Source organism: Balaenoptera physalus (assembly GCF_965194825.1).
Source record: "Balaenoptera physalus genome assembly, chromosome: 9".
Classification (NCBI taxonomy): domain Eukaryota; kingdom Metazoa; phylum Chordata; class Mammalia; order Artiodactyla; family Balaenopteridae; genus Balaenoptera; species Balaenoptera physalus.
The window spans coordinates 8,062,059-8,074,455 of record NC_138888.1 but is presented as its reverse complement, the minus strand read 5'-3'; the positions used below and the strand labels follow the sequence as shown (position 1 = coordinate 8,074,455).

Below are 12,397 nucleotides of genomic sequence, written 5' to 3'. Positions count from 1 at the left end.
CCTGGAACACGACGCAGTCCCTCAGCTTTCAGACTGAACTCCAAGTGAGAAATCCTCAGCATCAGGATGGTCTCCAAAACCAGGAGAGAAAGAGTCCACTTTAAACAACTGCCAGGCAAGACAGTGGTAGTCAGGGAAGACCCCCCCCCACGAATCCCCCCACTCTACCACCACAAACAGTACCAGAACCTCCACATTCCTGCAGTTCAATCCCTGGAGAAGTCTGAAGCCACAATGCGCTTGCTAGAAGGGGAGAAGCGCAAGAACAAGGAGGGAAACTTAACACCCACCAGCTTCCCACCTCTTTCTTTCACTGCGGGCTGCTGGCTTCCTACAGGCTTGTGCTGAAGGAGGCAAAGTCCCAACTTTAAATCAGAGTTTTATGACACAGGACTGGACATTTACAGTAGTGCCTATGTTCTGACTTTAAGTGATTTTATGACTTTTTATTACCTAAGAATTTTTTTTAAAGTGGTCATGGGGCCAGCACTTTGGTCCAGGGGCAAGGAAAAAAACAAGTCCACCAGGCCAATATAATGACACAGTTGGGGACAAAAAGAAAGTCACTTTATGACCACATACTATGAGTCATTGTTGCTCAATGTGATGGTAACACATCAATGCTACATCTACCAGAAATCCTCCCGTATTTCTGGCCTTTGAGTGGCCTTCAGATTTCCAGCACTAATCTGGATTTTTTTCCCCATGAGTGTGTCCCGTGAGTCATTTTGGTGCAATTTTAGAGGAGAAACTTTGCTCGTGCCAGCATCTTGCCTAAGAGTACCCATCCCCAATCAGCCCAAATGTGACCTTTAAATTTATAAAGGAGTATGCAAAGTTATAACTTAGATTCTTCTAGACATTTAATGGCTTCCTGAGTTGTTTTCAAACATTTCTTGAAATTCCTTTAGAAGACTATTAGTAAGGGTAGCACTAGCTGTTCTGACAGACAAACTCCCACTTCTCCAGGGTTTCCATTACACAGTCCAGTGTGCATGTTCCTGCCTTCCTCTCCATCAGCGGGCAGATGGGAAAGAGCATGAGGAAGGTTGTAATGGGCCCAGCCTGGAAGTCCCATACATCCCCTCTGCCCACATACCATTCTCTGCTCAGCCACGCGCCGCATCTGACTGTAAGAGAAGCAGGGCCACGTAGCTGACCTCCGTGACAAGGAAGAGGAGGAAATGGGCTTGGTGGGTATTTAACAGGTGTCTGTCACACACACAAATACATATATTAAGCATTCTATAACTGGTAATTGTAATAAGTGTTAAGATGTCAATATTCACAGGATACCAAGAAATATGATGATAATTCTATTAGTCACTTTCTAAAGACTTTGGATATGCAATCAATGCACACTTGAGTTGAATGCCTAATAGCCAATTGTTATGATCAATGCTCGGTCAACAACAAATAGCACCATCACAGAAGGAACCTTTGAAATTCAAGAATAAATCTGGGGCTTCCCTGGTGGCGCAGTGGTTGGGAGTCTGCCTGCCAATGCAGGGGACACGGGTTCGAGCCCTGGTCTGGGAGGATCCCATGTGCCGCGGAGCGGCTGGGCCCGTGAGCCACAGCTGCTGAGCCTGCGGGTCTGGAGCTTGTGCTCCGCAACAGGAGAGGCCGCGACAGTGAGAGGCCCGCGCACCGCGATGAGGGGTGGCCCCTGCTTGCCGCAACTAGAGAAAGCCCTTGCACAGAAATGAAGACCCAACACAGCCAAAAATAAATAAATAAATAAATAAATAATAAAAATAAAGGAATTCCTTTAAAAAAAAAGAATAAATCTGAAGTTTTATTCAAAATAAATAAAACTATTCTCTTATTAAAACATTCAGTAGTTGTTCAAATTTAAATTTAAAGTAATTTTAAATACTTGATATAATAATTTCTCAGCATGTCAGCTGCTAGATTACCAATGAGGTCATTGCTATACCTCATGACAACTGTCATTGTCAACTGAAGTATAACTGTGTACTTATTATTGCAAGGGTTAAATACCATAATATTTAATGGTGATTGTGAAAGTTAATTATAATCATGCATCTTATGTACAAAGATAATTATTAAGAACTTTTAAAAGGTTAAATACATTTGAAGATAGGTTGAAAGTTGTAAGAATATTAAGTATTAAGTACGTAACTTTAGGAAGACTGTTGTATTCTTTTGAGTCAATAAATGTTTATAAGAATTTAAATAATGATATTTAATAAGGGAGGTGTATTTAGCTCCTTTAAAGTTCTTGTATAATGAATATGCATTTATACAACTAACTGATAGAATTTCAGTGAACACAGAACATAGGAAGATTGTCACCCCATGCTACATCTAGGAACTCTCTAGAGTTTCAAATTAATCTGAACAACACGCCTTGATTATATGGCTGACGTCATTACCCCCGTTGAATATGGTGGTAACCTAAGCTGTTACACAATCACTTCTCCAGCACGAGGTCAAGGATGGCCCAAATGACAGTGAAGATAGCACTTGACTCCAGTTTTCCAAAGGCCAAGGCTTAAGCCAAGTACATAGTGGAGCTTAGAAAAATACCCTGGTCAATGCCATACTGTGGTTTATCCTTTAAAAACTTATTAAATACTTACCTCTTTTTAATGCCTTCTGGTAAGATTCCTATCCAGGACAAGCACATGTGTCTGCTGGCTTTGATCCTGTATGTATTACTCATTCCCTTTTTCCAATGTCTGAGGCCTGCAAACACTTCCTGGCCCTCACCTGTCCCTTCTTCTAGCAGCTTGGTCCCCTTCTCTGCATCGGGGCTTCTGCCTGGGGTCTTACTGGGGATGTAACTAGCAGGTACCGCCACATGGCTCCCCCTCAGTCCTGCATCACTGCGGAGCCCTGCTCCCAGGATGGGCCTCTGAAAACACTTGTTTGCCTAGACACATCTAACTTTTCCATGCCTTCTGGACATGGCCTTGGACAGCCTGGTTTTCCTTATTAGGAAAGACTCTGGGGACACTGCAGCCCCTCTTACCTTGCCTCCTACCCAAACCTGCCCTCATTACCGTTTGGCTATTCCTCTGTCTGGGGCAGAAGCACTACTCAAACTTATTGGATTGTTTGGCTATATTCAGCATTTATTTCCCAGGAACAAAAACAAAATCCCCTTCCTCTGTGTCTAAGGTTTCTTCTGCTGAGAGGGAGACTTATTATTCAGTTCAAGGGTCTGCGGGCAGAAAATAAGGATGTCCCAAATAGAGGACATTTTATCTAAATATCAGTCTGATGAAATTAAACATACTCTAGGTCACACGCTTCGCCGTAGTTGGGCCATTATTTTGCTAAAGGTTTCTATTTTTGCATATGTCCCTAAGGGAAGCCTGTTGCGTACATTTGAGTGGACTCTGAAATCAGCTTAACTTCATCCGAGTTGATTACCCCTTCTTATCTGTGCTGTTATTGAATCTCTGTGCCTCAGCTGTCCCATCTGTCAAACGGGACAAATACAAGCCCTTACTCCTCTAGATGTCTGGTTGTGAGGACTAATGAAACAATGTATGGAAACATCCAGCAAAATGTTGGCCATAGTTTCCCACCTCTCTTTCTGCCTATACTTTCCCCCGTATTTTTTTTCCTCTCCGGAAACCCAGCCAGACCTTGGATTTCCCTGAGCCCCCCACTGGGTGACACATCTCATACAGACTTTTCCCATCCCAAGAGGGACGAGCCCAGCTTTGAACTGGAACATTCTAGCACATTCCATCTGGGCTTCATCAGTCCCTTCTCCTGACTGCACACCCCCGCCTGCCTCCCCAGGTTGGGCTTGGGTAGTGATTTAACAACCCACATTGACTTGGCTTTGACCGAGGGCTTGGAAGCACAGTATTTACGTTTACATTTTTTGCTTTTCGTTCATCACTAGGTGGTGCTCTTTCCCAGAGTACTATAAAGCACTTCCTCTTTTGCAATTTGTTGAAAAGTTGTACCAAATGACTCTGATTCCAGTGCCAAGGTTGTGGGGTAATCCAGCCCTGGTGTCTTCTCCAATTAATCACATCCAGGCTCACTGGGGTTTAGATCAGAAGCCTTTGCAGGAGTAAATGGTGGAGACAGTGGCTGCTATCTGAAGGTTCTGTCTTGCTGGGCTGCCCCTTCCCTGGTCCTTTGGTTATAGGGAGCAGGCTTTTGTTGGGGCAGCATGTTTTGTCTGTACCTGTTGTTTTTCCCAGATTGCCTGCTTCTGGGGTTTATGAAGCAAAAACAAAGCCCAGGGTCCTGAGGTCCCCAGCCAATGTGCTTGGTTGTGGTTGTTTCACATGTAATGTCTGGGATCTTAAGTTGTGCTTAGACAGAGTAACATGGAAAAGTCTGTCTACTCCATTTCTCCAGAGGTGGAACTCTCCCGGAATTGTATTAGTGAAACCGAGTCTCCCCCTAAAACTGAGTTCCCCTGCTGAGTTCATGATTAATCTCTCTATCCCAAACTTTATTGCCTTGCTTGTCTCCTCTGACCTCAATTCCTTTCTTGTCTCCTCCAATCTCCATCCTGCGCTAACTGAACACTAACCAACCAGAGTCAGATGCCTGAGATTGCTGTATCGATAACGTCGTTAATGTACTGAAGTTGTAGTAGATCTTATCATCAACGTACAAACTCGGGTTGTTTCTCTGGGGCAAGATGAGCTCACAGACCCCGGAGCCACGGACCACCTGGCCAGGGAATGGTAAACCACAGACATCCTGGCTCCTAAAACCACGATTAGGAAATGTCACAAGTCTACAGCCATACCACCCTGAATGCGCCCGGTCACGTCTCGTCAGAAATGTCACAAAACGATGATTAATCCCAGTTTCTTTGTTCTTCCCCTTTAAAACAACCCTAACTCAAATTCCAAGACAGAGTGGACCTGAGGCTTGTCTCCCACTCCCTTGCCTGACACCCTGCAAATAAGCTCTTACTTTGCTGCAAACACCCACTATCAGAGTTGGGCTTTCTGCACTGCGGCCACACGAGCCCTTGCTCAGTTACATTAGAAAAGGGCTTGCTTCCTGTGTGCAAGATGGTTTTGATGGGTGGCAGGGAACCAACTAGGAGAAAAGATGAAGGCCTGGACTTGGCTGGCAGCACCAGACACAGATGAGTGGGACAGAGGAAAATAGTTAGGAGGTTAATAAAGGCAGGAAAGAGCAATGAAAATAAGTCTGCAATTGTTCCTAACAGACATCTGTAGCAGGTGGTCAGCACGGTCAGTATCAGAACAACTGCCCAGAGTCCAGTGCACTTCTCTGGCAGAAGCACAGATCTGCAGTTTGTCTTGGGGAATCGGGCATATGGTTTCCAGATGGACTGTCTCCTGAGCTAGTAGGTCTTTAATTTGTGGGGAATATAGAGCTTTCCTTTCTAAAAATTAGAAGAGGTTTCACTGAGTGTTCGACCCAACAGAATTTACCTGTTGCTCCCATAGGTTAAACACAGTTTGTGAGCATCAGAGCAAACAGAATAGTATTTTGAAAAGTTCTGAATATAAGGTTCTCCAAGCTCCTTATATTTTTAATGTACCTAGGTCTGTGTCTTGTAAAGTCTGATTTTCTGGAAGTGAATGATGGAATTGAAATGTCTGCTTTATCGCACTGCTGAACAATGAGGGCTGTAGTCATAAAGTAATGTCAAAACAACAATAAAGCAAAATGCTGCAGGAAGGATAATTATTTTGATGCGTGGGTTCAGTAAAGGAAACACAATTCATATCTTAAGACTTTGAACAGTCAACTCTCTGCAGGTAAATTCCTTTATTTTATACATATATATATATATTCCTTAGAAAAACCTAGCTTTGTTGGTAATTTTCCATTTTCTTTAACTTGTTTATCATGTAAATATGCTTTTTCTCTGTGTAAGTCAGGATGTGTTTGGCAATGGGTAACAGGAATCCTGATGGACAGTGGTTTCAAATATAAGGACATTCCTATTTTACTTCATAAAAAGCCCAGCAGCTGGCAGTCCCTGGCTTGGTTTGGAAGCTTACCAATGTCCTCCAGGACCCAGGGACTTTCCACCCTCTACTCTGCATGCTTAGCAGGCTGGCTTCTGTTTTCCCACCTGGCACGTCATGGTCATAAGATGGTTTCTACACATGCAAGCGTCACAGCCCCTCCCAGCCAGTTAAGAGACAAGAAGGGAGGGGGGAAAAAAGCACTTTCTCCTCATGCACATCTCTCTTGTCATGGAGGAAACTCTTTCTCAGAAGCCCCAGGAGATAGCCGCTGGTCCTGGCCAGAACTGGTCAACTGGCCAATTCTGCCTGCAGGAAGACTGGGCGCCACTGTTTGGTAAAGACCACGATGCCCACAATTGACCAGGGTTCTCAGCAGGGGCATCCTGCCCCCCCAGAGGGACTGGACATATAGAGGGGGCACTTTTGGTTGTCACACAAAAAGAAAGGTGCTACTGGCATTTAGTGAGTTAGTCTAGGGATGTTAAATGTCCTAAGATGCACAGTACACTTTTACACACACACAAAGATTTGTCTTACTCAAAATACCAATAGCATTCCTACTGAGAAACATTGGCTCACAGCGTCCATAATTCATCTCATGGGCTGATGACTCAAACACAATGAGGGGACCAAGAGCAAGAACATGGCTCCCAGCAGTGGTGCCATGGTACCCCGGTGGAAGGCGGAAGGAGGATGGCGTTGCTTAGTCATGCTGGCACACTGAATCCTTCTCAGAAAGCGCTGTTATTTACAATGAATGGAGATCAAGACAGGGAAATTATCTCCAAGGGTCACCTTTATTTTTCCTAGTGAAAGGACTTCCTAGTAACTGGACAAGCCTGTTTCCAAGAACAGGTGAGTCTGAATTCCCCACACCTCTAGTATCTCTGCTCCCTGCTCCCACCAAGGATTCAGAATGATTGAAACCCAAATGTATAGCTACTATTTGGGAGATAAAATCTCTTTGAAGACTGTACTTAATACAATAATGGCAGGTATCTAATGAATATCTCTTGGGTGTATGACAAATATATTGATTCAAAACAATACAAGGAAGCAAAGCCTGGAAAAGTGTTCAGCCTTATATTCAAAGAGATAGGTACAACGAAACAGCATTTTAAAAACAGTACTAGTGGGACTTCCCTGGTGGCACAGTGGTTAAGAATCCACCTGCCAATGCAGGGGACACGGGTTCAATCCCTGGTCCCACGTGCCACGGTACAACTAAGCCCATGCACCACAACTACTGAGCCCACGTGCTGCAACTACTGATGCCCGCACATCTAGAGCCCGTGCTCCACAGCAAAAGCCACCACAATGAGAAGCCTGCGCACTGTATCGAAGAGTAACCCCCGCTTGCCACAACTAGAGAAAGCCCATGCACAGCAATGAAGACCCAACACAGCCAAAAATAAATAAACTGATTAAGTAATAAATAAAAAATACATTTAAAAATTTTAAAATATATAAAAAAGAGTACTAGTAAAAATTATGATAGAAATCTAATCATATATAATTTTTTAGAGTACCTGTGGAGTTCTTTGTGGTCTGCAAAGACAATGAAGACTAAACACCATTAGCTTTTTCTTTTTTAGTAAATTTATTTATCTTATTTATTTTTGGCTGTGTTGGGTCTTCGTTGCTGTGTGTGGGCTTTCTCTTGTTGTGGAGAGCGGGGGCTACTCTTCCTTGCGGTGCGCGGGCTTCTCATTGCGATCGCTTCTCTTGTTGTGGAGCATGGGCTCTAGGTGCATGGGCCTCAGTAGTTGTGGCACAGGGGCTCAGTAGTTGTGGCACACGGGCTCAGTAGTTGTGACGCACGGGCCCAGTTGCTCTGTGGCATGTGGGATCTTCCTGGACCAGGGCTTGAACCCATGTCCCCTGCATTGGCAGGTGGATTCCCAACCACTTCACCACCAGAGAAGCCCCTGAACACTATTAGCTTTAATGGTGATTACAAAATATAAGTATTAACTAAGTCTGAAAGATTAGGTAGATTGGGTTGGCATATTGCATTGCTGTTCACAGAAAAACTTTGTAAGAAAGTCAATGTAGAACCCACCAGCTTAGAAAATCAGTCTACAAAGCTTGGTTTAGCTCCCCTATCTGTAAAACCACAAATCTCTACATCTGAACACACAATAAGCTAAACAAATAATGTCTCTAAAGCTATTGCTAGTGAGGAATGGCAGATAATCTGGTAAGGAAGACTGGAAAGAGCACTGCAGACAGAAAGAAAGGATGGAGCAAAGGTACTGACTCACGGAAGAGCATGATATGCTCAGGGTCATGATCACACCAGCTCTAAGCTCAGGAGAGCGGCTGTGAATCACTGCTACTTCTCCAAGCACCAATTCTGTCCATCTCCAGGCTCCCTAGGCTTCTTGGGTGCCAATGACAAAAGCTAGACTTACTGCAAATACCTTTTTTCTTTTGTTCCTCTGGTCTCCCTATTAACATTTTATTAGGTGGCTCCTAAACCAAAGTAGTAGGAATACAGGTTGTAGGCTAAGTAGCAGGTGATGGGAGAGAAGTAGCCAATTCACTTAAATCAATCTAAATCAACAGTATGTGCCATTTAAAACAAAAATATGTAAGTAACTTTCTTCATCCTTTGATATCTCATTTGAAATTGCAGCTTGAACCTGGGCAGATACTGACACTGAGGACCGTGCTAGTCCTAACTCAGGTGCTCAATAAATATTTATTGTTTATAGTTTCACAAAGTTTTGGGGGGAATAATTAATTTGGTAGCATCGTTAGATTTGCACTACTACCCTTTCTCCTGTATTTTCTGTAAATTGGAGGTTGTCCTACTATTTCAGATTCTAAATTTGACCAGTGCAGGTGGTGACCACCAGATGGCTCTACTATACAAGCGTGTTCCCTTTACAATTAGATTAATAACCTGTGGAGTGATATTTTGGTGCCACATGAATACTCCCATTTCCCAGCAATCTGTCATCTAAAAGTTTTATTATTTTTTTAACATCTTACAGTTTTGTCAGTTATATCTCATTAAAGCTGGGGGTGGGAGGAAATTGTTCACCTGGTTTTAGAGAAACAAGATTCAAATTCTTATTCCATGAATACACCTTCAGAAGAATTTTCTTATTCACCTTCATAAGAATTTTAAAAATTAATTTTTTCCAAATTAATTTGGACCCTTCTGTTCTTGATTTAGACTTTAAGTGACACCACAAAACTAACAAGAGAAAAGATCGTTTTAATGACGTGCAGAGTTTCATTCACTCAACAAAGGTACGTTGAGCATCGACGATGCAGCAGGCCCTGACCCGGGCACTTGAGCTATAACTTTACAGCACAGTCCCCTGTGAAAAGTGGGAATGCACCTGCCCCATCTGACTGAGATATGGCCAGGAATTAGCCATGATTTGCAGAGGGACGGCCTGTCAACACGTAAGGGTTTTTTTTTTTAATAATAATTTTAAAAATATATTTATTTATATTATTTATTTTTATTTTTGGCTGTGTTGGGTCTTTGTTGCTGCGCGCAGGCTTTCTCTAGTTGCGGCGAGCAGGGGCTACTCTTCGTTGCGGTGCACGGGCTTCTCATTGCAGTGGCTTCTCTTGCTGTGGAGCCCGGGCTCTAGAACGCGGGCTCAGTAGTTGTGGCTCACGGGCTCCAGAGCACAGGCTCAGTAGTTGTGGCACACGGGCTTAGCTGCCCCGCGGCATGTGGGATCTTCCCGGACCAGGGCTGGAACCCGTGTCCCCTGCATTGGCAGGCGGATTCTTAACCACTGTGCCCCCAGGGAAGTCTCACATAAAGTTTTTAAAGTCCATTAATAATCCTTGCCTGAATCAATTCTTTCTTTAGGACTTGCATAATAGTTACCTTCTAATTACATCATTTATTCTATATTTATTTGCTAGCACCCTATTGTAAAGAAGAGTTTTTCCTCAACCACCCAGAGTGAACCACAATTTTCCTTTTTTAAAAAAGGCAGGGCAAACACTATTTTTCCTTTTAATAACTAATTTTCAGAGTAAGAAGCTGGTGTGATAGCCATTTCCAGTGATGGAAAAACAGTCCCCCTTTGTCTCTCATCAAGTGTAACTATAGAGTCACACATTTTTATCTATTCAGTATTTATAGTCAATTGTAGTCATTTTCTTTTTGATGCTAAAACTTGCCTTAAATTTGGCCTGTGGGAGACCCTTCAAGCTGGTTCCTGTGTCTTTTAAAAATTTACTTCTGGGGACTTCCCGGGCGGTCCAGTGGTGCTAAGATCCCACATGCCACAGGGCATGGCCAAAATAAATAAATAAATAAAAATAAAAATTTACTTCTGACGACTGACTATACAAAAGGACATGGCCAGACCACAAATGAAAAAGAATTCTGACCCACAACCTGCAGCAGCATGCCCAGGAAATCAATCCCCTCAGCTCCGATAACCAGCCCCGGAATCCAGCCTGCTGTAAGTCACACTTGGAGGAAGTCAGATCGCTATCACAAGTAACAATCCAGGAAGATAAACAATGACGTATAACAATCAGCTCAAAACGGCCAGGACTTGATTAAGATCTGACTGCTTCTCTAATTTTTGTCCCCACTTTCAACTCAGAACCAACGAGAGAAAGCCGAATATGCAGCCCTATCCAACCGCATAGAAGCCTTGCTTCTTGCTAGCCATCTCCAGCTCCTCGGTGCCAACAGCCTCCAACAGGGCACACCTGAAGCCCTTCTTTTTTCCACTGTGAAGCCTTCCCACTCCTCTGCTTGCCTTTGAGTCTCTGCCAAAATGCAAGTGATGATGGTTGACCCTCTTGCTATAGCAAGCTCTGAAGAAATAGCCTTTGCTTTTCTCATTGGGTTGGTCTTCACACGTTACTGAGGTTCATTTACATACACATGAGGGTAAAAGTTATATGAGGTATAATTTACATTAAATGCACTCATTTTAGTGGTACGGTTTCATGAATACTGACGAATGTATATACTGGGTAACCACCATTCTAATCATGATTTACAATGTTTTTGTCACCCCAAAAAGTTCCCCCATGTTCCTTTCCAACCGATTCCTGCTGTTTTCCACTCCTAGCCAAGCCTAGATTTGACTTCTACCCCTATAGATTAGTTTTGCCTATTCTCCTAAGTCCTGTTGACATATCTTTATTAACCTAAGCACTATCTTTACATTCAGGCACAACAAAATGTCTGATTCATCTGGCACGTTCCATGCTCAAGAACAGGAATCAGCCAATTCTCCAAGGAGCTCTGGTTCTATTTAGTGGAAATGGAATTTAGAAACCATGGCATGGCAAATGTGCTTATTGGTACTGTAAGGCGACCAACCATCCTGTTTGCCTGGGACACTTTCAGTTTTAACACAAAGTGCAGCATCTGGGGAAATCCCCTCAGTCCCTGGGAAACTGGGACAATTGGTCATCACCCTAGTGCTTCTAGGCCCTTTCGGTGCACAGAACTAGTAAATTTACTTTTTAAATCATATGCTCAAATTGATATATCCAATTTAAATGTATTACAGGTTTTTTCTGAACTTCCTTGATCTGATATTTGTACCTCATTTTCTCTTACACTGAAAGTCTTGTACATTAAAAATGAAAATATTTGTATTATCCTACAATATACATACTTTCAAACCACAGCAACAAAATTACCATTAATTATAAACCACTGAGTGAAGCTGAAGATTCCTTTGCAGTTCTTTCTCAACCTTAGAATATATCTCACCACAGATAATTCTCTTAGAGTACTATGTCCAAAAGCCCTGGGGAATTAATTCCTTTCTCTGTGTAACAAGACAGTTGCATTACCAATGTGACTTACAGTTAAGTTTATTTTAATGTTATCAACTTTGGGTTTACTTTGTTTCCTTTTCAATGTACTTTTTGGCTATGTAAAACTTCAAAAGTTCAAAGTCAGAGAAGTCTTGCTTTTATTTCTTTCGTCTCCACCTTTCCCCACCACCCTCTATAGGTAACCATTTTTATTGTTTCTAGGATATGCTTCCAATTTTCCACATAGCCTGGGACGCATTTCAAAGCAACACATTAACGGCATCCTCAGTCTTTTTTTTTTTTTTTTTTGGTTGCATTGTATTTCATGTTATGGATGTATGGGGTCTAACCAGTTCCCTATTAATGGACATTTATTTCATAACTTTTGCTATGACACTGCAACAAGTAACCTTGCCTACATGTTGCTTCTGTAAGTGAAGGTGTATTTTCAGAATAAGGTTAGGGTTTGAAGTGGAATTGCAAGACGTAAGAATAAGTGCATATATAATTCTGGTACTCCATAGGGCTTGAATCATTTTCCCATTCCCACCAGAAAATTTACAAGCACTGTTTCTCCACAGCTGTGTAATTTCAACGTGCATTTCCATTATAAGTGAGGACGAACAGACTTTTACGTTTCGGACCATTGCTGGTCTTTTGTGTGAAAT

The 12,397-nt window shown here is 42.7% G+C and overlaps 1 protein-coding gene and 1 pseudogene across 2 annotated transcripts in view; both read right to left on the bottom strand.

Moving 5' to 3' along the window:
• LOC309667378 (coiled-coil domain-containing protein 86 pseudogene) overlaps nucleotides 1-12,397 on the bottom strand; it is a 307,112-nt pseudogene that overhangs the window by 276,082 nt on the left and 18,633 nt on the right. The window lies entirely within an intron of this gene.
• The window catches only part of SOD2 (superoxide dismutase 2), a 36,037-nt gene that overhangs the window by 22,744 nt on the left and 896 nt on the right, over nucleotides 1-12,397 (bottom strand). The gene's annotated exons all lie outside the window — the stretch shown is intronic.